Source organism: Piliocolobus tephrosceles, chromosome 12 (genome assembly GCF_002776525.5).
Source record: "Piliocolobus tephrosceles isolate RC106 chromosome 12, ASM277652v3, whole genome shotgun sequence".
Lineage (NCBI taxonomy): Eukaryota > Metazoa > Chordata > Mammalia > Primates > Cercopithecidae > Piliocolobus > Piliocolobus tephrosceles.
Window position 1 is genome coordinate 45,539,851 of NC_045445.1, and position 24,594 is coordinate 45,564,444.

General features: G+C 36.6%; 1 protein-coding gene and 1 long non-coding RNA gene across 3 annotated transcripts in view; one reads left to right on the plus strand and one right to left on the minus strand.

Moving 5' to 3' along the window:
- The window catches only part of LOC111536674, a 48,727-nt gene extending 30,431 nt beyond the window's left edge, over nt 1-18,296 (plus strand). The window contains exon 2 of the long non-coding RNA XR_002729792.1: nt 18,024-18,296. This is a non-coding gene — a long non-coding RNA (uncharacterized LOC111536674). The remainder of the gene's footprint in view (nt 1-18,023) is intronic.
- The window catches only part of COL4A5 (collagen type IV alpha 5 chain), a 274,761-nt gene that overhangs the window by 179,031 nt on the left and 71,136 nt on the right, over nt 1-24,594 (minus strand). The window lies entirely within an intron of this gene.

Sequence of the window (24,594 nt, forward strand, 5' to 3'; positions counted from 1 at the left end):
AAAAGGAAAAAAAAAAAAAAAAAAAAAGAAATGCATTACAGGAATAAAAGAAATGCAATTAGAAACTATAGGAAAAAGATAAAAAAAAATCATAGAGTATTACCTGACAATACAATAAGCAACATATTTATAATATGTACATATTCAAAATAATGTAAACATTGCTTACTGATTTAATTTAAAACAGAGTAACATATTAAGAGGAGATAGAAGAAGAAAGATAGGGGAAGTAGCACAAAGAGTACCTCATCTATCATAGCACGAAGTTAATAAAAAATGTTGATAAAGCAAAAATTATTTGTAACGTTTGCCCTGGAAAAACTGATCTAGGAGTCAAAAGGGATGAGGAAAGTAACAGATGTTTTTCAGTACTACTTGTACTTTTTAAATTCCATGTATACAATATAAAACTATGCCATATTACCATGCAACAGCCACTCCCATGAGTCTCATAAACTTGTAGATGATATTCCTTTAACATTTCAAAACAGAAGATATCTTCAACCTGGCTACCCTTAACACAAAACCCCTATTTTGTTTTTGTGGACTGATCATTCTTTAGTAGTCCACAGATAAAAATTTTAGGTATCTTTGTTATACCCCTTTATTGATATCCTATCACAATCCATAAACAAATCTTGTTATTTCTTCCTAACAAATGCTATCAATAAAAGAATGCTAGTGGAGTTGAAAGAGGTATTAGAAATTAATCTATTTCCATCATTTTATAAACGAAGAAATAGACAGCCAATGACAAGAGCCAGAGCTAGAATCATTTTCTTAACTTTTTCAATATTTGAAACTGATTCCCATTTGCTTTCAAATTTTGACCAAAAGCCATGATATTTTGCCAGATTTCCTGTGAAGATGAAACGTTTTCTTCTCGCTGTCATACGTGTCTTTCTTAAAAAATTAAATTAGAGATGAACACATTAATCAGTTGGAAAGCCTTTTAACCAGAGCAGCATCTGCCACTTTCTACAAACTCAGACTAAAAATATTAGAGAAGACTCATTAAAATATGATGACTACAACATGTAATTCGTCAATACTGATGTAGTTAATGATTTTCCTTGATTTAAAAAAAATGCATTTTTTAAGATAACCAAAGAATAAAATATGCTTATTTAGTTTTTGAGATCCCACATGTTTTTTTCCCCCTAATGTGAGAGTTAAGAAAGGTTGCAGAAAGGTGACAGGCCTAAAAAAAGTTACCAGACTTTGAAGTATGCCAGAGTTTAAGGCTTCTCATAAACTCACATTGATAAAAAGTGAGCCCAAAGGTTCAAAGACATCAGCTAACAGACAACAGAGCTATTCTGGCATCCAGTCTGAACAAATTACCAACTGCTTCTTTACCAGTAGCTTAACCTTAAAAATCCAGAGAAAAGTTCATGAAATTAACCTCTGTAACTTTATGTTTTGGATGGGGAAGCTATGCCTACAGCTCATTTAGGGTAAATTTTTTATTTATAAGTACTTTTGGATACCATTTGGAAATATGTGAAATGGGACCTTTTAAAAATCATGACCTTATTAGATAATTTTAATGGTATTTGGGTAAATGAGATTTCTATATTAGAAAATTACCCTAAATCAGAATGACATTTCCTAAGAGTAGATTCTGTGACTGGCAGATAGGAAAGAAACCAAGTGTATACTATTTTATTCAATAACAACTTTTCCCCAAGTTTTAGGCACCAATGACAATAAATGAAATTTGATAACTTTATTTTATTTAATGTTGGCTCTGAATAGTTCATGTGGGGTATACGGAGATTGTTAAATATCTCCCCAGAAGAACTTTAAAACCCAATGAGGGCATTTAGAGAAATAAACAAGTTAGTATTTATTAGATAGAATGAGATAAATGGTATAAGACAAACAAAATATTATGAGTATTCAAAAGAGGAAAAAAATGCTTAGAAAACTGGTGGTAAGGAAAATGAGATGTATTTTTTTTCACATGCTACTGAATTAGATTTTTCTGTAGCATGCATTCCCAAAGTTTTGAAGTGGAACAAGCAACGTTTGAAGGAAATAACTATTTGTATCTGTTAATCATCTAAATTGGGAAATAAACATAAGTAAGGATCACAGCATAGAATTAGCAGTTTTCCAGTCTTCGGCTCTACATGATGTATGATATCCACCTAAAATATTTCTAGCCATTCAGTCTCACCTTATTAACACCCCCAGTGATGAGGAACTCACAAGGCAGCCAGACGATAGTACTGACATTTAAGACATTTCCGCAATACACATTTAACCTGCTTATGTCCTTGATAAAGAAAATTCAACAATGCAGACTCAAATGAGTAACAGATTAAAATAATCTTAAAGCAAAATCAACTCAAGAAATCATTTAATAATGTTTCTTAAAAGCTATAATAGAAGTAGCAAAGAAACATTTAATTTCCCTATTCAAACTGAGAGCAGTTATTTTACTTTGGGGATGGGGAGAGATGGACAGTGCTTATAGCTAAATTTCTGCTGCTGTGATTGTTACTCATTTATAATATGAAACCTCGGCAAGAAAATCTTGAGATATGTATGTTTTCAAAAATAAAATGAAACATATATTCTCAAGTTATATTATTATATCTAACCTGACACATAAGGAAGTATATTCATGGGATCGATGTGTTAAGAAGCTTGAGTTAAAAGCATTGCAAACAACAAAAATGATGACAAACATTTGCATATTTCTTTGCAATTTATAAATAATATGACATATACTTCTCTGGTCCTCTCAGTAATAATGCTGTGATGTATGCAGGAATATTTATCTATGTTTTCAGATATAGAAACTGAGGTTTAGAAGGCTTAAATGAATATTTAGATTAGAATAGCACAGTAGGCTAACACTTGAACTCCATCTTTTGCCTTCAAATGTCATGTTCCTTCCATTACTAACTAATTTCATTGGAAGAAATTATCCAAGACTTCCAACTAAAAATTAGTGATCGAGAATGGTGAGGAAAAAACATGAGTAACATAAAATCATCAGATTTTAAGCTAGAATTTATTTCTGGATATTATGAAAATGTCCAATATCATTTAGAATGATTTACTTCCAGATAAATGAGTTAACCAGCAGATATAGCCTCACTGTAAAAAGAAAATTGGGAAATAATATGAACCTTAATTTTACGGTAAGAATATCTTTATTGATGGCCCATTGACAGTACTGCAGCTTTCCATTCTACCAGGCATGTACAGACATATCCTGTGTTTCATTATCTTTCTCAGGATTGCAGTAAAGCTGTTTCATAAACGTAAACAGATTAACACAAGTTGAACTTAACTGTAGTTATTTGTTTTAACTTGGCCTTGGAAAAGTACTAACATCAAAGATAAAAGAAGCAAACAAAAAGGCCACAGTACCATGATAATAAGAATAAAAACTTCAGAGTTGTGCTGAGCATAAATAAGTCTGGAATGTCTCCTATGAAGCAGTCAAAACCTGTGTTCTAAGTGCATTTAAGACTCAGTAAGTCTAACTCCAGGGCTCTATGCCAATGTAAAAATGCACTAACATGCCGTAGGCCTCCCTGTTGCCTGCTGACAGGCAGTAAGAAGAAATTGGTTTTTGCCTTTACACCAAGTGGACCAACCATTTCCTGTGCATTTCTGACAGAATTACTGGTTGATCATCAAAGCAGGTGGAACCCACAACAGCTAATACGATCTTTACCTCACAGGCAGCAAAGAAGCTCTGCTACCATTTTCAGTAAAGCAAGTGTTCTGCATGAAAGCTCCCATGGTATTTTACAACATGAGCAGAAATCAGGAAAACCATAGTTTAATAGGATCACAAAAATAAGGAATGCTACAGTTCTGGCTGTTTCATTTGTAACCAACAGAAAAAAAAATGCAGTCTTAATAATTTTTTTATTATCGAACACTGATTACATAAAATCACATACCAATGGTGGGAAAAAATGTACCACTGCCACCACGGACCTTCCCAAATCTCAAAAGCTCCAGTTCTATGCAACAGGCTAGTGATTAATATTTAGAAAACGTATGACTCCCTCAAATATTAAAGCTAACAGTGTTTTCTCAATACTTGTCACTCAAATATAGCAATTATTTCCAAAGTAACTTCTATTTATATACTACTCAAAATCTACTGTCACTTTATGCTCTCGTCATGCCAAAAAAATCTGTCCTTTAATTAGCTCCATCTTACAGAAATCAGTGGAAGCATGGGTGAGGAAGAGATTTAATAAACAGGTTTGGAAGATGGAGGTGCAGAATTCTTTACAGGCTTAAAGAATCCAGGATCTGTCTTATATGCCTATGGTCAATCAATGAGCTTTGATCTTAAAAACAGCAACAACCTGGCAATTTGCTGCTTCGCCACTTGTTGACATGAGATTATACTTGATTTTTATCATCAACCTCTTTCTTATTAGCATAAATTATTCCTGCCAAGATGGAGGCTTCAGGGCTAACCACAACAGTGGGAAACTGTGATCCAAGCAACTACCCTCTCTCTTCTAAGTTTCCCCTCAAGAAGACAGGACCATGGGAAACACACATGGGCAAAATGTTCCACAAACCTGTGTGGAAAAGTGAACTTGGAAATGTAGAGGCCATGGGAATGTGATGCTCAAATCTGTGCAAGGGTCACGGTTAACTGACAGCCTAAGGTTCTGGACCCTTCTAGATCGACTCTCATGGCTGCCCTAAGCCCATGCTTCACCCAGGCTGCTCCCCAAGCAATGACTGAGCACAGAGGAATACTAGTACAGACCCATTCCTGTAGGTCAAATGACTCCACTAACAGATGACTTTAGCTCAATGACTATCCATTGGCCTGGCCAAAACTATTAGATCCTGCACTTCAGTCTGACACACTTTCTTACTCAACCCTTCCTTTCTCTTCTCTTTGTACAGATGTCAGACCAGCAATGCAATCCTACTTATTACTGCTTCTCTGCAGTTTATGGCACTTGTAGAATTAACAAAGTTGTTAAAATCGAGTTGCCTACTGAAGGCTCTAATAGTCTCAGAAAAAGGGACAATTATATCAAAAAAGATAAAAGAATACCAGATAAAATCTGTAAAGTAAACCATACAAAACGTGAATCACCATTTCAAAGAAGCTTCCATGATTTAGAGGATAAACAGATGCCCAAGTATATGTAAGTCAACGATTTTTTCAAGAAAGTGTTATTGATCCACTTAAAACAGTCTTGTTTCTTGAACACACCCTAAATGAGATAGCCAGTTCTTTTAAATTATGTTCATATTTACTTCACTACCATATCATGTAGACAATTACTCTCAAGGAATATAAAGTCTGCATTGTCATTGATATTCAATTTAAGGAACTAAACTATAACTTTTTGCCTAACACCAACATGATGATATCATGTGCAATGTTATCACATTTGCAGTAATTCCATGCATACAAGATGATATGCCAGAACACTCATAAGTAAAAAAATTATTTAAAATGGGTAGCAACAGTAATAGAAATCAGCAAATTTCTCTACCTTCTCCTATTCACATAATGGAAAGGAATGACAACTTTTAATTTCTAACCAGTTAGGAAAAAGTCAGTTTCTGACTGAGGCAATCATGCTGATATTAACTTTTTGAGCATCTGTTAGTCAACAGAACATGGAAAGAAATTGGAACAAATGGAGAAATAAAAAACTATGTAAGTTTAGATATAAAATTGTAGTTTATTCATTACATTTTTAACTAGACACATGTTAGCAACCTCAATATATATAATGTTCTTACATAAATCTATCTTACACACAGGATTCCCAATGGTTGAAATTGATTGGAGATGCTATACCCATGAGACAACTGCTTTAGTGTCAAAAAAGCTCAAAGAATTATAAACATATAGTTTCCACTTTGGCAAAAAAGCACACCACTTTTTGGCCTCCATAATTTATAAATGTCCAAACTGCAATATGCAACGTAACAACCTTACTATATGCTGGATTTCAGCTTTAGGGACTGTGAGTGATAAAAGGGGAGGTGTAAAGGGGATGATCTGTGGTGATCTTATACACATATACTTTAGCCAGAAAGCTCTACTTTTATCTGCTTTACTTTTTTGATACAATTAAAATAAATGGTTGAAATTAACCTTACTAATCTATCTAAAAGATACCAGACACATGATGACCTATCACTTTATACCACAAATATTTCTTTTATCTCTTTCCTCATCTTTACACTCTGTTCTTCTAATTTCTTTCTTGCTTTTATTTACCTTCCTAGTAACTATGCCAGTGTAAATGGCTCCCTGGAGCTGAGCGGTACAAAACTAGTGTAGTGGTCCTGAAAGCCCAAGTTTGACCAAGAGTTCCAGGAAACATTACCTAATGCTAGGTCTAAATATTCCTAAGGATTATGCCTCAAATTATACAAATTATTAGAGCAATTTTCCCAGGAAATGGTAATGACTTTAAACTATAATGGTTCAGATAAACAAGCTGAAAATGCTCCAAGTGAATCATTATTCATATTATAAAGATGAAGGCATTGATTATAATTTACTTAAAAGCTTGCTTTTCTTTATTAGATCTTCTGCATAATCTTGGGATGACGGTTGATCACAAACTTCACTTCCAGACTTATTATAAAGGTACAGTAATTAAGATGATGTGGTATCATCTTAAGAATCAGCAAATAAATCAATGAAACAGAATAGAGATAGAGTATTTGATTTTCAACAAAGGTGCCAAAGCAATCCAATAGGGAAAAAACATATTCCAAAAATGGTACTGGTATACTGGATATCCCTATTAGAAAAAATGAGCCTGAATCCCTACTTCATTACCAAGTGCAAAAATTATTTGAGAAAGATCATCAATTAAAACATAAAAGGTCATGGACTAAAAACATAAAACATAAAAACCTATAAAATTTTACAGGAACACAGAGGAACAAACCTTTATAAACAAACATATAAAAAAACAAAACATTATGACTTGAGATTAAGCAGGATTTTTTGGACAGGGCAAAGACAGGAATAACCACAAAAAGTGGATAAAAAACTCATCAAAATATACAATTACTAATATGAATAAGCAAGCCAGAGACTGAAAGAAGATATTCACAATACATACATCTGACAAAGAACTGGTATCCAGGATATAAAAGGAATTCTTACAGCTCAACAATAAAATTAAAAACAACCGAACTGACATATAGGCACAAGATTTTTTTTTTTTTTTAAACAAAATTAATGGGATTTATTTTCTATCGAACCTCTAAGGGTCTTTAATATGCTAATATGGTTTTGAATCTACAAAAGGGAGATTACATATGTTTTTGCATTTCCAAGATAATTTAACTCGAACCCATTTCTGATAGAGTAACTATTTTTATTTTATTTTATTATTATACTTTAAGTTCTAGGGTCCACGTGCATAGCGTGCAGGTTTGTTACATATGTATACTTGAGGCACAAGATTTTAAGAGACTCTTCACAAAAGAAGATATACAAATGTCCAATAAGCACATGAAAAGGGCTCGACATCACTAGTCATCAGGGAAATGCAAATTAAAAGCACATTGAGATACTACAATAAAACCACTAGAATGGTTAAAATTTAAAAGACTGACATCAAATATTAGAGTGATTATAGAACAATTGGAACTGTCATGCTTGGTTGATGGGAATATAAAATGATACAACCATTTTGAGAAAACTGAGGCAATTTTAAATGAAACTAAGCATACACCTTCCCTATGACTCAACAATTCCACTCCCAGGTATTAATCCAAAAGAAATTAAACCATAGGTTCACACAAAGCCTACTTAAAAATATTCACTGCACCTTTATTCATAATATACAGAAACTAAACAGAGCCTAAGTATCATTAAAACAATATTCACTGGTATATTCATACAATAGAATATGACTCAGTCACTAAAGAAATGCAACAATATGGATTAATCTCACAAATAGCATACTGACTGAAAGTCTTACATAAAAAAGTACCTATTAAATTATGCATTTTATATAAAATACTGAATCAGGCAGATAATTAAGTGCTGGAAAAAATCAGATTAAAGTATGCCTTAGGTGGTACATAGGAGAAAACTCACTAGAAGGATGACAGGAAGGAACTTCCAAGGGTGATGTTAATGTTCTATAGAATGTTCACTTGAGGTTTCTGCATTTCATCTTATGTAATTTTTATATCAAAACTGAAATGCATAAACAAATATTGAACCCTAGTTATTAATATAAATGTTGAACCATTTTGGAGAAAGTGTATTGGTTTCTGCAGTTGTTTTTCTCTAATAGCTTATTGGGCTATGACTTCCATACAGGTCAATGGTTTTCAGTATATTCACAGTTATGCAACCATTAGGACAATCAATTTTAGAACATTTTTATCATCCCCAAAAGAAACCCCATACCCATCAGTCACTTCCCATTTTCTTCCAACCACATCCCCCACCCAGTCCTAGGCAACCACCCATCTAGTTTCTGTCTCTATAGATTTGCTTATTTTGTACATTGCATATCAAAGATCCTTTTTTAATTAAATTTGGCACATGGTGGGTAATAGAGGTCCAACTTTATTCTTTTGCACGCTGATATTCAGTTTTCCCAGCACCATTTGTTGAAGAATATTTTCTTTCCTCCAACAGTCTTGGCATCCTTGTTGAAAAACAATTGACTATAAAGGTGAGAGTTTCTTTCTGAGCTCTCAATTCTACTCCATTGATTTATGTCTATCCTTATGTCATCACCATTCTTGATTACTGTAACTTAGTAGTAAATTTTGAAATCTGGGAAGAGTCTTCCAACTTTGTTCTTTTTCAAGACTGTTTTGACTATTCCAGATCTCTTACATTTCCATACAATATGAATTTTAGGTCGGCTTCTCAATTTCTGCAAAGAAACCAGCTGAGACATTGAGGGAGATTGCATTGAATGCTTAGATCAATTTGGGGGAGCATTGTCATATAAACAATATTAATTTTTCTGATGCATGATCATGAATGTCTTTCTGCAAATTATTTTTTAATGCATCAATATGTATTAATATATAGATAATGGAATAGATAAACTGACACTGATAAAACTATAGCAAAATTTAACAGTAAAATCTAGGCAGCAGCTACAGGAGTGGTCACTGTAAAACTCTTTCAACTTTATGCTTAAAATTTCTCATATTAAAATATTAAGTAGAAAGGAAGAATTATATATTTATAAATATAGTGACACATTATTAAAAATTGGTGAATCTGGGCAAAAAGTATACAACGGTTCATTGTACTATTCTTCAAACTTCTTTGTAGTTTTCAACAATAATACATAGTTTCAAATAGCTAGAAGGAAGATATTGCATGTTCATGACATGAAGAAATAATAAAGGTATGAGATAATAGATATGCCAGTTACCAAATCTGATCACTACACATAGTATGTTTTGAAACATCACTATACACCCCATGAATATGTGCAGTTATTATTTGTCAATTAAAAAAAATTTTAAAAATAAACAAAAAGTTGTATGAAAAGTACATAGACAGTAAAAATAGAGGAACTAAAGCAAAACCAAAAACACATGAATGTTTCATAAAACTTCAGGAGACAAGGTATCACAAAGGCAAAATATGAGAATGAGGAAAACTACCAATAGCCACCAAACCTTCAATAGAATGGTATCTATTATTCCTTCCTCCTCTTTTCTCTCTGTTCTAATTCCTTTCCTGCTTTTATTTAATATTCATCCAACTATGGTGGTAGTCGTATTGTTATTCTGAGGCTCCTGTATTTCTATTAATAAGATCAATGAATACTTTCAGGGTATTCTAGTTCTGTCATCCCTTCTGGCCTTAAAAAGCACAATTCTTGGTAGGAAAGACAGCAAATAGGATGGAACAGAAAAAAAAGTTAACCAGAAATCTATATATATGGCACTGCATTTGAATGGCAAGTATCAATATAAACTCATCAGGTTTTATGTTTGTTAATTTTTTAAGATTACAAAGTACTTTATTATTATTATTATTTTAACTTCTATTTTAGGTTTAGGGGTAAATGTGCAGGCTTGTTTCATTGGTAAACTCCTGTCACGGGGTTTGTTTTACAGATTATTTCATCACCCAGGTACTAAGCCTAGTATCCAATAGTTATTTTATCTGCTCTTCTCCCTCCTCCCAGCCTCCAGCCTCACATAGGCCACAGTGTCTATTGTTTCCTTCTTTGTGTTCACGACTTCTCATCATTTAGCTTTCGCTTACAAGTGAGAACATACAGCATTTGGTATTCTGTTCTGGCATTAGTTTGCTAAGGATAATAACCTCCAGCTCCATCTATGTTCCCACAAAATATATGACATCATTCTTTTTTATGCCTGCATAGTATTCCATGGTGTATATGTATCACATTTTATTTTTCTAGTCTGTCATTGATGGGCATTTGGGTTGATTCCATGTCTTTGCTACTGTGACTAGTGTGACAATGAACATTTGTGTGCATGTGTCTTTATGGCAGAATGCTTTATATTCCTCTGGGTATACACCCAGTAATGGGATTGCTGGGTACAATGGTAGCTCTGTTTATAGCTCTTTGAGGAATTGCCATACTGCTTTCCACAATGGTTGAACTACTTTACAGTCCCACCAACTGTGTATAAGTGTTCCTTTCCCTCCATATCTTCAACAGCATGTTACTTTTGACTTTTAAAAAGAGCCATTCTGACTGGCGTAAGATGGTATCTCATTGTGGTTTTTATTTGCATTTCTCTAATGATCAGTGGCATTGAGCATTTTTTCATGTTTGTTGGCCACATGTTGTGTCTTCTTTGAAAAGTGTCTGTTCATGTCCTTTGGCCACTTATTAATGAGGTTGTTGGTTTTTCTCTTGTAAATTTGTTTTTTACATTTGTTTTAACTTTTAAGTTCAGGGGTACAAGTTCAGGTTTTTTAGATAGGTGAACTGTGTCATGGGGGTTTGTTGTACAGATTATTTAATTACCCAGATATTAAGCCTAGTACCCATTAGTTATTTTTCCTGATCCTCTCCCGCTTCTTACTCTCCACTCTCTGAAAGACTCTGTTGTGTGTTGTTCCACTCTATGTGTCCATGTGTTCTCATCATTAGGTCCCACTTATAAGTGAGAACATAGATGCTGGATATTAGACCACTGTCAGATGCATAGTCTGCAAGCTATTTTCTCCCATTCTGTAGGTTGTCTTTTTAGTCTGCTGGTAGTTTCCTTTGCTCTTCGCTGTGCAGAATCTCTTATGTTTAATTAGATCACATTGCCAATTTTTGCTTTTGTTGCAATTGCTTTTGGTGTCTTTGTCATGAAATCTTTGCCCATGCCTATGTCCAGATTGGTATTGCCTAGATTGTCTTCCAGGGTTTTTACAATTTTAAGTTTTATATTTAAGTGTTTAATACATCTTGAGTTGATCTTTGTATGTGATGTAAGGAAGGAGTCCAATTTCGATCTTCTTCTTATGGCTAGCTTGTTATCCCAGCACCATTTATTGAATATAAAGTCTTTTCCCCATTGCTTGCTTTTGTCATATTTGTGTAAAAACAGATGGTTGTAGAGTGAAGCCTTATTTATGAGCTATTATGTTCCATTGTTCTGTGTGCCTGTTTTTTATGCCAGTACCATGCTGTTTTGGTTACTGTAGCCCTGTAGTGTAGTTTGAAGTTGGGTGATGTGATGCCTCCAGCTTTGTTCTTTTTGCTTAGGATTACCTTGGCTATGAAGGCTCCTTCATTTTTTTCTTTTTTTCTTTTTTTGGTCCTACATGAATTTAAAACTAGTTTTTTCTAGTTCTGCGAAGAATGTCACTGGTAGTTTGATAGGAATAGCATTGAATTTGTAAATTGCAATGGGCAGTATGGCCATTTTAATGATAGTGATTATTCCTATCCATGAGCATGGGATGTTTTTCCATTTGTTTGTGTCTTTTCTGATTGCTTTGAAAAGTGTTTTGTAATTATCATTGTAGAGATATTTCACCTCCTTGGTTAGCTGTATTAGCAGGTATTTTGTCCTTATTGTGGCAATTGTGCATGAGACTGTCTTCCTGATTTGGCTCTTGCTGTGGCTGTTGTTGGTGTATAGGAATGGTAGTGATTTTCTACATTGACTTTGTATCCTGAAACTTTGCTAAAGTTGTTTATCAGCTGAAGGAGTTTTTGGGCCAAGACTATGGGGTTTCCTAGATATAGAATCATATTGTCTACAAACAGGAATAGTTTGACTTCCTCTCTTCCTATTTGGATGTCCTTTATTTCTTTCTCTTGCCTGACTGCTCTGGGCAGGACTTCCAGGACTGTGTTGAATAGCAGTGGTGAGAGAGAGCATCCTTGCCTTGTTCTGGTTTTCAAGGAGAATGCTTCCAGATTTTGCCCATTCAGTATGAGGCTGGCTGTGGGTTTGTCACAGACAGCTCTTATTATTTCAAGGTATGTTCCTTCAATAACTAGTTTATTGAAAGTTTTCAACATGAAGGAATGTTGAGTTTTTTGTTTTTTGTTTTGAGATGGGAGTCTCGCTCTGTCACCCAGGCTGGAGTGCAGTGGCGTGATCTCGGCTCACTGCAAGCTCTGCCTCCCGGGTTCATGCCATTCTCCTGCCTCAGCCTCCCCAGTAGCTGGGACTACAGGTGCAAGCCGCCACATCCGGCTAAATTTTGTATTTTTAGTAGAGAAGGGGTTTCACCGTGTTAGTCAGGATGGTCTCGATCTCCTGACCTTGTGATCCGCCCACCTCGGCCTCTCAAAGTGCTGGGATTACAGGCGTGAAACACCATGCCCAGACGGAATGTTGAGTTTTATAAAAAGCCTTTTCTGCATTATCTATTGAGATCATCATGTGGATTTGTCTTTAGTTGTGTTTATGTGATGAATCACATTTCTTGATTTGTGTTTGTTGAGCCAACCTTGCATCCCAGGGATGAAACCTACTTGATTGCAGTGGATTAGCTTTTTGTTGTGCTGCTAGATTTTGTGTGCAACTGTATTGTTGAGGATTTTTGCACTGATGTTCAGGGATATTGGCCTGAAATTTTCTTTTTTTGTTGTTGTGGTGTCTCTGCCAGGTTTTGGTATCAGGATAATGCTGGCCTCATAGAATGAGTTGGGAAGGAGTCTCTCCTCCTCAAATTTCTGGAATAGTTTCAGTAAGAATGGTGTCATCCCTTCTTTGTACATCTGGTAGAATTTGGCTGTGAATCCATCTGGTCCTGGACTTTTTTTGGTTGGTAGGCTATTTATTACCGAATCAACTTTGGAGCTTGTTATTGGTCTGTTCAGCAAATCCGTTTCTTCCTGGTTCAGTCTTGGGAGGGTGTATGTGAATTTATTTTTATATTTCTTAGCTCTCTCTGCTGAAAAGATGTATAAACAATGACCACCAGATGTAGTGGCTTGCACCTGTAATCCCAGCTACTCAGGAGGCTGAGGCAGGAGGACTGCTCGAGCCCAGGAGATCAAGGCTTCAGTCAGCCATGATTGTCCCAGTGCACTCTAGCCTGGGCACAGAGTCAGACCTATCTCTTAGGAGTCCCCAACCACTGGGCCATGGACAGGTACCAGTCTATGGAACCAGGTTGCACTGTTAGGAACTAGGCCACACAGCATGAGGTGAGCAGTGGGTGAGCAAATGTTACCACCTGAACTCTGTCTCCTGTCAGATCATCATTGGCATTAGATTCTCATAGGAGTGCAATGCAAACCCTATTGTGAACTGCACATGGGAGGAATCTAAGTTGCACTCTCCTTATGAGAATCTAACGCATGATGATCTGAGATGGAACAGTTTCATCCTGGAATCATCCACCTCATCCCCCGAGTCTGGAAAAATTGTCTTCTACAAAACCTGTCCCTGGTGCCAAAAATGTTGGACAACACTGTCTTATAGATAGGTAGGTAGGTAGATAGATAGATAGATAGATAGATAGATAGATAGATAGATAGATATAGAGAGATAGAATAAAGGGCTAGTGGGAAAAAACAGTTATCAAAAGTAACAATAAGTATCTTTTCCACCAAGATTGTGGTATTGAGATACCATTACGAATTAATAGAAACAAGTGACATACGTAGAATGGCTGATCCTAAGTTTGAAGCAAGGAATGTATAAAATGAACCAGAAACATTGTGTCATACTAGGCAATAAAAAAGCTTTTAAAGACTAGAGTCTTGTTAAAGGACTCAGGAGCCAACTTGTCAACACTCCCATTACTCAATTATGAAACAGTACGTGCTTCAGTGACAACAATATTTGAAATGGATTGAAACCCATCAAATATATTTAAGTTCAAGAGTTCATAATGATATTGTAAAGAGAAAAGAATTACTCAGTTTAAGAGGATGATGGGGAGCCAATTCATTTCCTTGAAAACTGATAAGTACACACAGAGAAAGCCTCAAACATTTACACTGTCTCTTCAATATAAACGGTATCACTTAATAACCAAATAATGGATGGGGAAACTATCTTTTTTTAAAAGTATTCCAACTGTGTTAGTCAACTCAGCCTACTAGAACAAAATATTGTAGACCGAGTGGCTTAAACAACAGAAAATTATTTTTTTCACTCTTCTCAAGGCTGTGAGATCAAGGTTCTGGCAAGGTCTGGTTTCTGGTGAGGGGTCTCTTCCTGGCTTGCAGATGTCTGCTTTTCTGCTGTCTTTACATGGCAGGGAGTGAATGAACTCTCTGGTGTCTCTTTTTATAAGGACACTAATAATATCAATTAGAGTTCCACCTTTATGACCTCATTTAACCTTAATTACTTCCTTACTCCATATACAGTGACCTTGCAGTTTGGGATTCAACATATGAATTTTGAGGGACACAACTCAGTCCACAACACCAACTAATAAATGAAAAAAATGTTACATTAGAATATCACTACTTCTCTGTAAGTTTTTGTTTTATTTCAATAGCTTTAGGGGTACAAGTGGTTTTTGGTTACATAGATGAATTGTATACTGGCAAAGTCTGGGATTTTAGTGTATTCCAACACCCAAACAATGTATATTGTACAGAGTATGTAGTTTTTTTTTTTTTTTTTTAATCCCTCACCCAATCCCCACTTCTGAGTATCCAAAGTCCATTACACCACTCTGTATGCCTTTGTGTACCCACAGTTTAGCTCCTACTTACAAGTGGGAATATAGAGTATTTGATTTTCCATTCCTGAATTACATCACTTAAAATACTGGCCTCCAGCTTCATCCAAGTTGCTGCAAAAGACACTATTCCATTCCTTTTTTTGTGGCTGAATAGTATTCCATGATGTATATATACCATATTTTCTTTACTCCTTGGTTGATGGGCACTTAGGTTGGTTCCATATCTTTGAATTGTGCTGCAATAAACATATGCGTGCACATGTCTTTTTCATACAATGACTTATTTTCCTTTAGACAGACACCCAGTAGTGGGATTGTTGGATCGAATGGTAGGTCTACTTTGAGTTCTTTGAGAAATCTCCCTACTGCTTTCCATAGAGGTTGTACTAATTTATATTCCCACCAGCAGTGTAGAAGTGTTCCCTTTTCACCACATCCATGCCAACATCTGTTGTTTTCTGACTTTTTAATACTGGCCGTTCTAGCTGGGGTAAGGTGGCACTTCATTGCAGTTTTAATTTACATTTACATGATGATTAGTGATATTGAGCATGTTTTCATGTTTCTTGGCCATTTGCATATATTCTTTTGAAAACAGAAATGTCTATTCATGTCATTTGCCCACATTTTGATGGCATTATTTGATTTTTTCTTGCTGATTTCTTTGAGTTCCTTGTAGATTGTGGCTATTAGTCTTTTATCAGATGCATAGTTTACAACTATTTTCTCCCATTCTGTAGGTTGTCTGTTCACTCTGTTGATTATTTTTTTCCTATGCAGAAGCTTTTAATTTAAATAGGTCCCATTTATTTATTTTTGTTTTTGTTACATTTGCTTTTGGGATATGAGTCATAAATTATTTGCCTAGGTCAACGTCCAGAAGAGTTTTTCCTATGTTTTCTTCTAAAATTGTATAGTTTCAGGTCTTAAATTTAAGTCTTTAATCTATCTTGAGTTAATTTTTGTATATGGTGAGATTTAGGGATCCAGTTTCATTCTTCTACATGCAGATATCCAATTTTCTCAGCACCATATATTGAATAGGGAGTCCTTTTCCATTGTATGTTTTTGTCTGCTTCATACAAGATGGGTTGGTTGTATTTGTCTTTATTTCTGAGTTCTCTATTCTCTTCAAATTGTTATATGCCTACTTTTGTACAGTCCATACTGTTTTCATTACTGTAGCCTTATAGTATAATTTGAAGTCAGGTAGTGTGATGCCTCCAGATTTTTTCTTTTTGCTTAGGATTGCTTTGGCTATGCAGGCTCTTTTTTAGATCCATATGAATTTTGGGATTGTTTTTTCTAATTCTGTGAAAACTGACATTGGTATTTTGATAGGTATTGCATTGAATCTGTAGATTGCTTTGGACGGTATGGTCATTTTCACAATATTGACTCCTCCAATCCATGAGCCATTGTTTTTGTCATCTATGATTTCTTTCAGCAGTGTTTTGTCATTAACCTTGTAAAGATCTTTCACCTCCTTGGTTAAGTATATTTCTAGGTGTTTTGCTTTTTGTAGCTGTTGTAAAAGGGACTGAGTTCTTGATTTGATTCTCAACTTCTTCATTGTTGGTGCATAGCAGTGCTACTGATTTGTATACATTGATTTTGTAACCTGAGACTTTACTGAATTATTTTATCAAACCTAGGAGGCTTTTGAAGGAGCCTTTAGGGTTTTCTAGGTATAACATTATATCATTGACAAACAGATACTTTGGCTTCCTCCTTTCCAATTTGGATGCTCTTTATTTCTTTCTCTTGCTTAATTGCTCTGGCTAGGACTTCAAGTATTATGCTGAAGAGAAGTGGTGAATGTGGTGGGCATCCTTATCTTGTTCAAGTTCTTACGAAGAATGCTTTCAACTTTTCCCCACTCAGTATGACATTGGCAGAGAATATCACTACTTTTCAAACTGAGTTAACGAATACTGTCATTAATCACCAATAGCTACTACTATCACAAAAAGAGAGACAATCACACATTATCTGCCCCATATATGACTGTCAGACACCACTTATAATCTTGCCAGATATCAAAACTAAGTCTGATCAAGCCACTAGATCCAGCTGCCAATATGTAGAAAATATAAATGGCAGGAAAAAAAATGGTAAACTGCACCTTGAGTTTGCAGTCAGAAAAGTCCAGAAAGTGAGATGCTCTGTAAGTCAGATGGCATAGGTTCTTTGAAGATTAATCATAAAGAAAGGTAAGGGATGAGGGGGCTGGGCACAGTAGCTCATGCCTCTAATCCCAGCACTTTGGGAGGCCGAGGCAGGTGGATCACAAGGTCAGGAGATCGAGACCATCCTGGCTAACACAGTGAAACACTGTCTCTACTAAAAATACAAAAAATTAGCCAGGCGTGGTGGCATGCACCTGTAGTCCCAGCTACTCGGGAGGCTGAGGCAGGAGAATGGTGTGAACCCAGGAGACAGAGCTTGCAATGAGCTGAGATGGCGCCACTGCACTCCAGCCTGGGTGATACTGCGAGACTCCATCTCAAAAAAAAAGAAAGGAAAAGTAAGGGATAGAGGGAAAGCCTATACATTTAAGAGATACTTAAAAGACATATCAAAGTTTTTTAAATGCACAAGAATAAAACAATAATACCTAGAAACGCAAATTTGGGTGATAAAACCATAAAAAGTCCAAAGAAAGTCAAGACAATGTTTATTTCTATGGGGCAATTGGGTTGGGATTAGGATGTGGTCCACAAAAGGAGCTTTTGGGGTGGGTAGCATAGTTCTTCTTTCTTGACCTGGATGTTAGTTACAAAGGCATTTACTTGGTAATAATTTATTAAACCATATATTGTGTGTGTACTTTCTAAACCTGTCTTTATTTTTAAATGAAAAAAATGTTTTAAACTTCAGGCAAAGGACTACACAAAAACCTATTACCTTCCAGGATACCTGATGTGGAACAACAGTACCATGAACTCCAATCCCACTGTCAGAATTATAATGTTCACCTGGATCTCTGCATATTGCCTGCTACCAGCTACCCTGGTTCTTTTACTCAACTCACCTATGAATGATAGCTTCCACACTCTCAACCATGCTGACTACCCAGATATCGGAACTAACATATTGCCTGCTACTGAGACCCATTGTTCTATAACCTGGCTGTAGTCTATACTCTCTAGGTTCTGTCCATGTTTACTGTACATCTGGATTAAAAGAAAAAAAAAAGCAGAAGTGATGCTTCAATTTGCTCCACCATAGGAGTTCATTTCCTTCTCCCTTGGTTTCCTACCTCTCAAATAGTCAAAGGGAAATAAGGAAACAAGAAGAACCCAACGAAACTTGGATGACCAAAAAAAAAGAGACAATTTAACTGTAGTGCTTTCCATACATTTTCAAACTGCCAAATTCCCAAATTACAAAAAGCACTAAGACATGAAATGTCCCCCGAAAATTATATAATAGTAATATGCAACTGAAAGGTCATTGACACAACTATGTCATGACTAAAGGTAACTTTATCATGCTACATCACTTGCAGCACAATTGTTAGGAGATGACTTTCTGACTAGGACCAAAGTTTTCCAAGGAAAATACCACAATACTTAGAGTGTACCTAATAATGAGCAGATGAAATGAAATCACAAGGAGATAATATCTGTTCAGCAGTCGGTTGCCTAGGCCCTCTCACAAACTAAGTAACTTGCCCTATACTGCTCTCTGGGCTAAAGGTACATTATTCAATTTAGTACCTTATCAAAACAGCAAAAAGGGGGTTGTACAAGCAATGTACCTTTAGTTCAGAAGTGAAAATAACAGTGATAAGGTAAAACATTTTTGAAACACAAGACATCCATTCCAGGTGAAAGAAATGATGCACATGTGGTTTAAGGGAAGGATGATGGGGTAAAAAAGGAGGAGCATTATGGATTAGGAAATAATGGGAGGAAGTCAGCCTTATACACTAGACAATAGTGATTCTCAAACATCCATGTATTATGAATCCGAGCAAAGAAGAAGATATTGCTCTTCTCCTTCATTTCTTCATAATTTTCTCATTGCCTCATTATTTGTCCCTAGTGTCATTTAATCCCTCACAGATTTACCTAAGAATAAATTATTTTGGATACAGAACCAAACAGGAACACTCTGAAATCATTCAAATTCAGGAATTAGGAAAACTTTTTCACCCTATACCTAATAAATACATCTTTTAATTTTTCTCTAATTATTTTGTTTCTTATCTCTCTCTCCACCTCCCAACATCCTCTCATTCTTCTTCGGTCCTCTGTTCCCTCTCCTCTTGCCATACCTATCCCTCATTGGTTGGTCTGAAATGCATGTGTGTATATACATATATATGCATGCACCTTTAAAAAGTCTTCTAGATATTTTTTGTCCTCTCAGTGTTGTTTCTAAAATTTATAAACTGTACAAGGCCATACAAGAAGTTAAAAAGTTTAGGCAACACCTCTAAGTTGTCACCTATTTAATAATCTAACAAGCACCCAATAAAGTATCCATGCCTTTTTTGCACTATTTCTTGAGACTCTGAGCAATAGAGGCTATTTCTTAATTGTCCTGAAAAACTGGAGCAATCACAATGGATTGATTACATGTCTAAAATTTTTACGTTATTCTAACATAGCCCACATTAACCAACTTTGGCTGGATAATTCTTCAAAGTAATTTTCATCTCCCTTTTCCCTATCAAGCAACTTTAAAAATTCAAGCCAAATTCTTCCAGTGTCACCTGACATTGTGTAGCCTTCAATGTTCTAAATGAAAGGGAAAAATGCATTTTGCTGTGACAATTTTCATTTATTTTAAGACTTTTGAAGAAGAAAAACATAAAACCTAGACCTCGTCCCAAAAAGCATAAGTGCCCCATTTGGCAATTCTCATGGGAGCCTGAAAGACTGCACCTCCTCTGACCTCATTTAATGTTCTGCTCTTGGATGGTGGGGGGATCACAAACATGAACATTGCTATAATTTTAATTACCATGTAGTATTTTGGTAATTTCCCTACCTGCCTGTGCTAGCTTAAGAAATTATCCATTTTTTAATTCTCAAGAATGAAAACAGTTCAGGTTTTTACTTTCTGATTATATAGTAACACTCCTGGTCTGAAAATAATAGGAATACTGAAAACTGTGAAAGAAAGTAAAAAGTGCCCTTACTCCCAACATCCAAAGCAAAACTCTGTTAATATACTGATATATTTAATTCTAGAGCCCGTCAGTCTGCCTGCCTCTCTTAGTGGGTCTATGGGTGTAGGTATGCATATGTACATTTTTATACATACATGTATTTATTATGTATGTATGCTATGTATGCAATATACTGTACTATGCTTACTTCATATTATATATGAATGTATACATATATGTATACAAATACACATATACACAAAGATGTATGAGAAAAAAGTAACAGTTAAGGGGACTAGTTGCATATATTACAGTATATTTATTCAAATGAGTATTATGCAACTGTGAAAAATCTTGGTTTTGAAAAATATTTAATGAAATAGAAAAGTGCGGGGGCGGAGCAAGATGGCCAAATAGGAACAGCTCCAGTCTCCAGCTCCCAGGGTGAGCGACACAGAAGACAGGTGATCTCTGCATTTTCAACTGAGGTACTGGGGTCTTCTCACTAGGGAGTGCCAGACAATCGGTGCTGGTCAGCTGTTGTAGCCTGACCAGCAAGAGCTGAAGCAGTGCAAGGCATCGCCTCACCTGGGAAGCGCAAGGGGGAAGGGAATCCCTTTTCCTAGCCAGGGGAACTAAGACACACAACACCTGGAAAATCGGGTAACTCCCACCCCAATACTGCGCTTTAAGCAAACGGGCACACCAGGAGATTATATCCCACACCTGGCCGGGAGGGTCCCATGCCCACGGAGCCTTCCTCATTGCTAGCACAGCAGTCTGCGATCTAACTGCAAGGCAGCAGCGAGGCTGGGGGAGGGGCGCCCGCCATTGCTGAGGCTTAAGTAGGTAAACAAAGACTCTGGGAAGCTCAACTGGGTGGAGCTCACAGCAGCTCAAGGAGGCCTGCCAGTCTCTGTAGACTCCACCTCTGGGGACAGGGCACAGCTAAACAACAACAACAACAAAAAAAAAAAAGCAGCAGAAACCTCTGCAGATGCAATCGACTCTGTCTGACAGCTTTGAAAAGAGAGCAGTGGATCTCCCAACACGGAGGTTGAGATCTGAGAATGGACAGACTGCCTGCTCAAATGGGTCCCTGACCCCTGAGTAGCCGAACTGGGAGACATCCTCCACTAGGGGCAGACCGACACCCCACACCTCACACAATGGAGTGCACCCCTGAGAGGAAGCTTCCAAAGCAAGAATCAGACAGGTACACTCGCTGTTCAGCAGTATTCTATCTTCTGCAGCCTCTGCTGCTGACACCCAGGCAAACAGGGTCTGGAGTGGACCTCAAGCAATCTCCAACAGACCTACAGCTGAGGGGCCTGACTGTTAGAAGGAAAACTAACAAACAGGAAGGACACCCACACCAAAACCCCATCAGTACCAAATCACCATCATCAATGACCAGAGGCAGATATAACCACGAAGATGGGGAAAAAGCAGGGCAGAAAAGCTGGAAATTCAAAGAATAAGAGTGCATCTCCCCATCCAAAGGAACGCAGCTCATCGCCAGCAACAGATTGAAGCTGGACGGAGAATGACTTTGACGAGATGAGAGAAGAAGGCTTCAGACCATCAAACTTCTCAGAGCTAAAGGAGGAATTACGTACCCAGCACAAAGAAACTAAAAATCTTGAAAAAAGAGTGGAAGAATTGATAACCAGAATAATTAATGCAGAGAAGGCCATAAACGAAATGACAGAGATGAAAACCATGACACGAGAAATACGTGACAAATGCACAAGCTTCAGTAACTGACTCCATCAACTGGAAGAAAAAGTATCAGCGATTGAGGATCAAATGAATGAAATAAAGCGAGAAGAGATGTCTAAAGAAGAAAGAAGAAAAAGAAATGAACAAAGCCTGCAAAAGGTATGGAATTATGTAAAGAGACCGAATCTACGTCTGATTGGGGTGCCTGACAGTGAGGCAGAAAATGGAACCAACTTGGAAAACACTCTTCAGGATTTCATCCAGGAGAACTTCCCCAACCTAGTAGGGCAGGCCAACATTCAAATTCAGGAAATACAGAGAACGCCACAAAGATACTCCTCCAGAAGAGCAACTCCAAGACACATAATTGCCAGATTCACCAAAGTTGAAATGAAGGAAAAAATCTTAAGGGCAGCCAGAGAGAAAGGTCGGGTTACCCACAAAGGGAAGCCCATTAGACTGACAGCAGATCTCTCAGCAGAAACTCTACAAGCCAGAAGAGAGTGGGGGCCAATATCCAACATTCTTAAAGAAAAGAATTTTAAACCCAGAATTTCATATCCAGCCAGACTAAGTTTCATAAGTGAAGGAGAAATAAAATCCTTTACAGATAAGCAAATGCTTAGAGATTTTGTCACCACCAGGCCTGCCTTACAAGAGACCCTGAAGGAAGCCCTAAACATGGAAAGGAACAACGGGTACCAGCCATTGCAAAAACATGCCAAAATGTAAAGACCATCGAGGCTAGGAAGAAACTGCATCAACTAAGCAGCAAAATAACCAGTTAATATCATAATGGCAGGATCAAGTTCACACATAACAATATTAACCTTAAATGTAAATGGGCTAAATGCTCCAATTAAAAGACACAGACTGGCAAATTGGATAAAGAGACAAGACCCATCAGTCTGCTGTATTCAGGAGACCCATCTCACACGCAGAGACATACACAGGCTCAAAATAAAGGGATGGAGGAAGATCTACCAAGCAAATGGAGAACAAAAAAAAGCAGGGGTTGCAATACTAGTTTCTGATAAAACAGACTTTAAACCATCAAAGATCAAAAGAGACAAAGAAGGCCATTACATAACGGTAAAGGGATCAAATCAACAGGAAGAGCTAACTATCCTAAATATATATGCACCCAATACAGGAGCACCCAGATTCATAAAGCAAGTCCTTAGAGACTTACAAAGGGACTTAGACTCCCATACAATAATAATGAGAGACTTCAACACCCCACTGTCAACATTAGACAGATCAACGAGACAGAAAGTTAACAAGGTTATACAGGAATTGAACTCATCTCTGCAGCGAGCAGACCTAATAGACATCTACGGAACTCTCCACCCAAAATCAACAGAATATACATTCTTTTCAGCACCAGATCACACTTATTCCAAAATTGACCACATAATTGGAAGTAAAGCACTCCTCAGCAAATGTACAAAAACAGAAATTATAACAAACTGTCTCTCAGACCACAGTGCAATCAAACTAGAACTCAGGACTAAGAAAATCAATCAAAACCGCTCAACTACATGGAAACTGAACAACCTGCTCCTGAATGACTACTGGGTACATAACGAAATGAAGGCAGAAATGAAGATGTTCTTTGAAACCAATGAGAACAAAGATACAACATACCAGAATCTCTGGGACACATTTAAAGCAGTGTGTAGAGGGAAATTTATAGCATTAAATGCCCACAAGAGAAAGCAGGAAAGATCTAAAATTGACACTCTAACATCACAATTAAAAGAACTAGAGAAGCAAGAGCATACACATTCAAAAGCTAGCAGAAGGCAAGAAATAACTAAGAGCAGAGCAGAACTGAAGGAGATAGAGACACAAAAAACCCTCCAAGAAATCAATGAATCCAGGAGTTGGTTTTTTGAAAAGATCAACAAAATCGATCGACTGCCAGCAAGACTAATAAAGAAGAAAAGAGAGAAGAATCAAATCGACGCAATAAAAAATGATAAAGGGGATATCACCACCGAACCCACAGAAATACAAACTACCATCAGAGAATACTATAAACACTTCTACATGAATAAACTAGAAAATCTAGAAGAAATGGATAATTTCCTGGACACGTACACTCTCCCAAGACTAAACCAGGAAGAAGCTGAATCCCTGAATAGACCAATAGCAGGCTCTGAAATTGAGGCAATAATTAATAGCCTACCAAGCAAAAAAAGTCCAGGACCAGATGGATTCACAGCTGAATTCTACCAGAGGTACAAGGAGGAGCTGGTACCATTCCTTCTGAAACTATTCCAATCAAAGAAAAAGAGGGAATCCTCTCTAACTCATTTTATGAGGCCAACATCATCCTGATACCAAAGCCTGGCAGAGACACAACAAAAAAAGAGAATTTTAGACAAATATCCCTGATGAACATCGATGCAAAAATCCTCCATAAAATACTGGCAAACCGGATTCAGCAGCACATCAAAAAGCTTATCCACCATGATCAAGTGGGCTTCATTCCTGGGATGCAAGGCTGGTTCAACATACACAAATCAATAAACTTAATCCAGCATATAAACAGAACCAAAGACAAAAACCACATGATTATCTCAATAGATGCAGAAAAGGCCTTTGACAAAATTCAACAGCCCTTCATGCTAAAAAC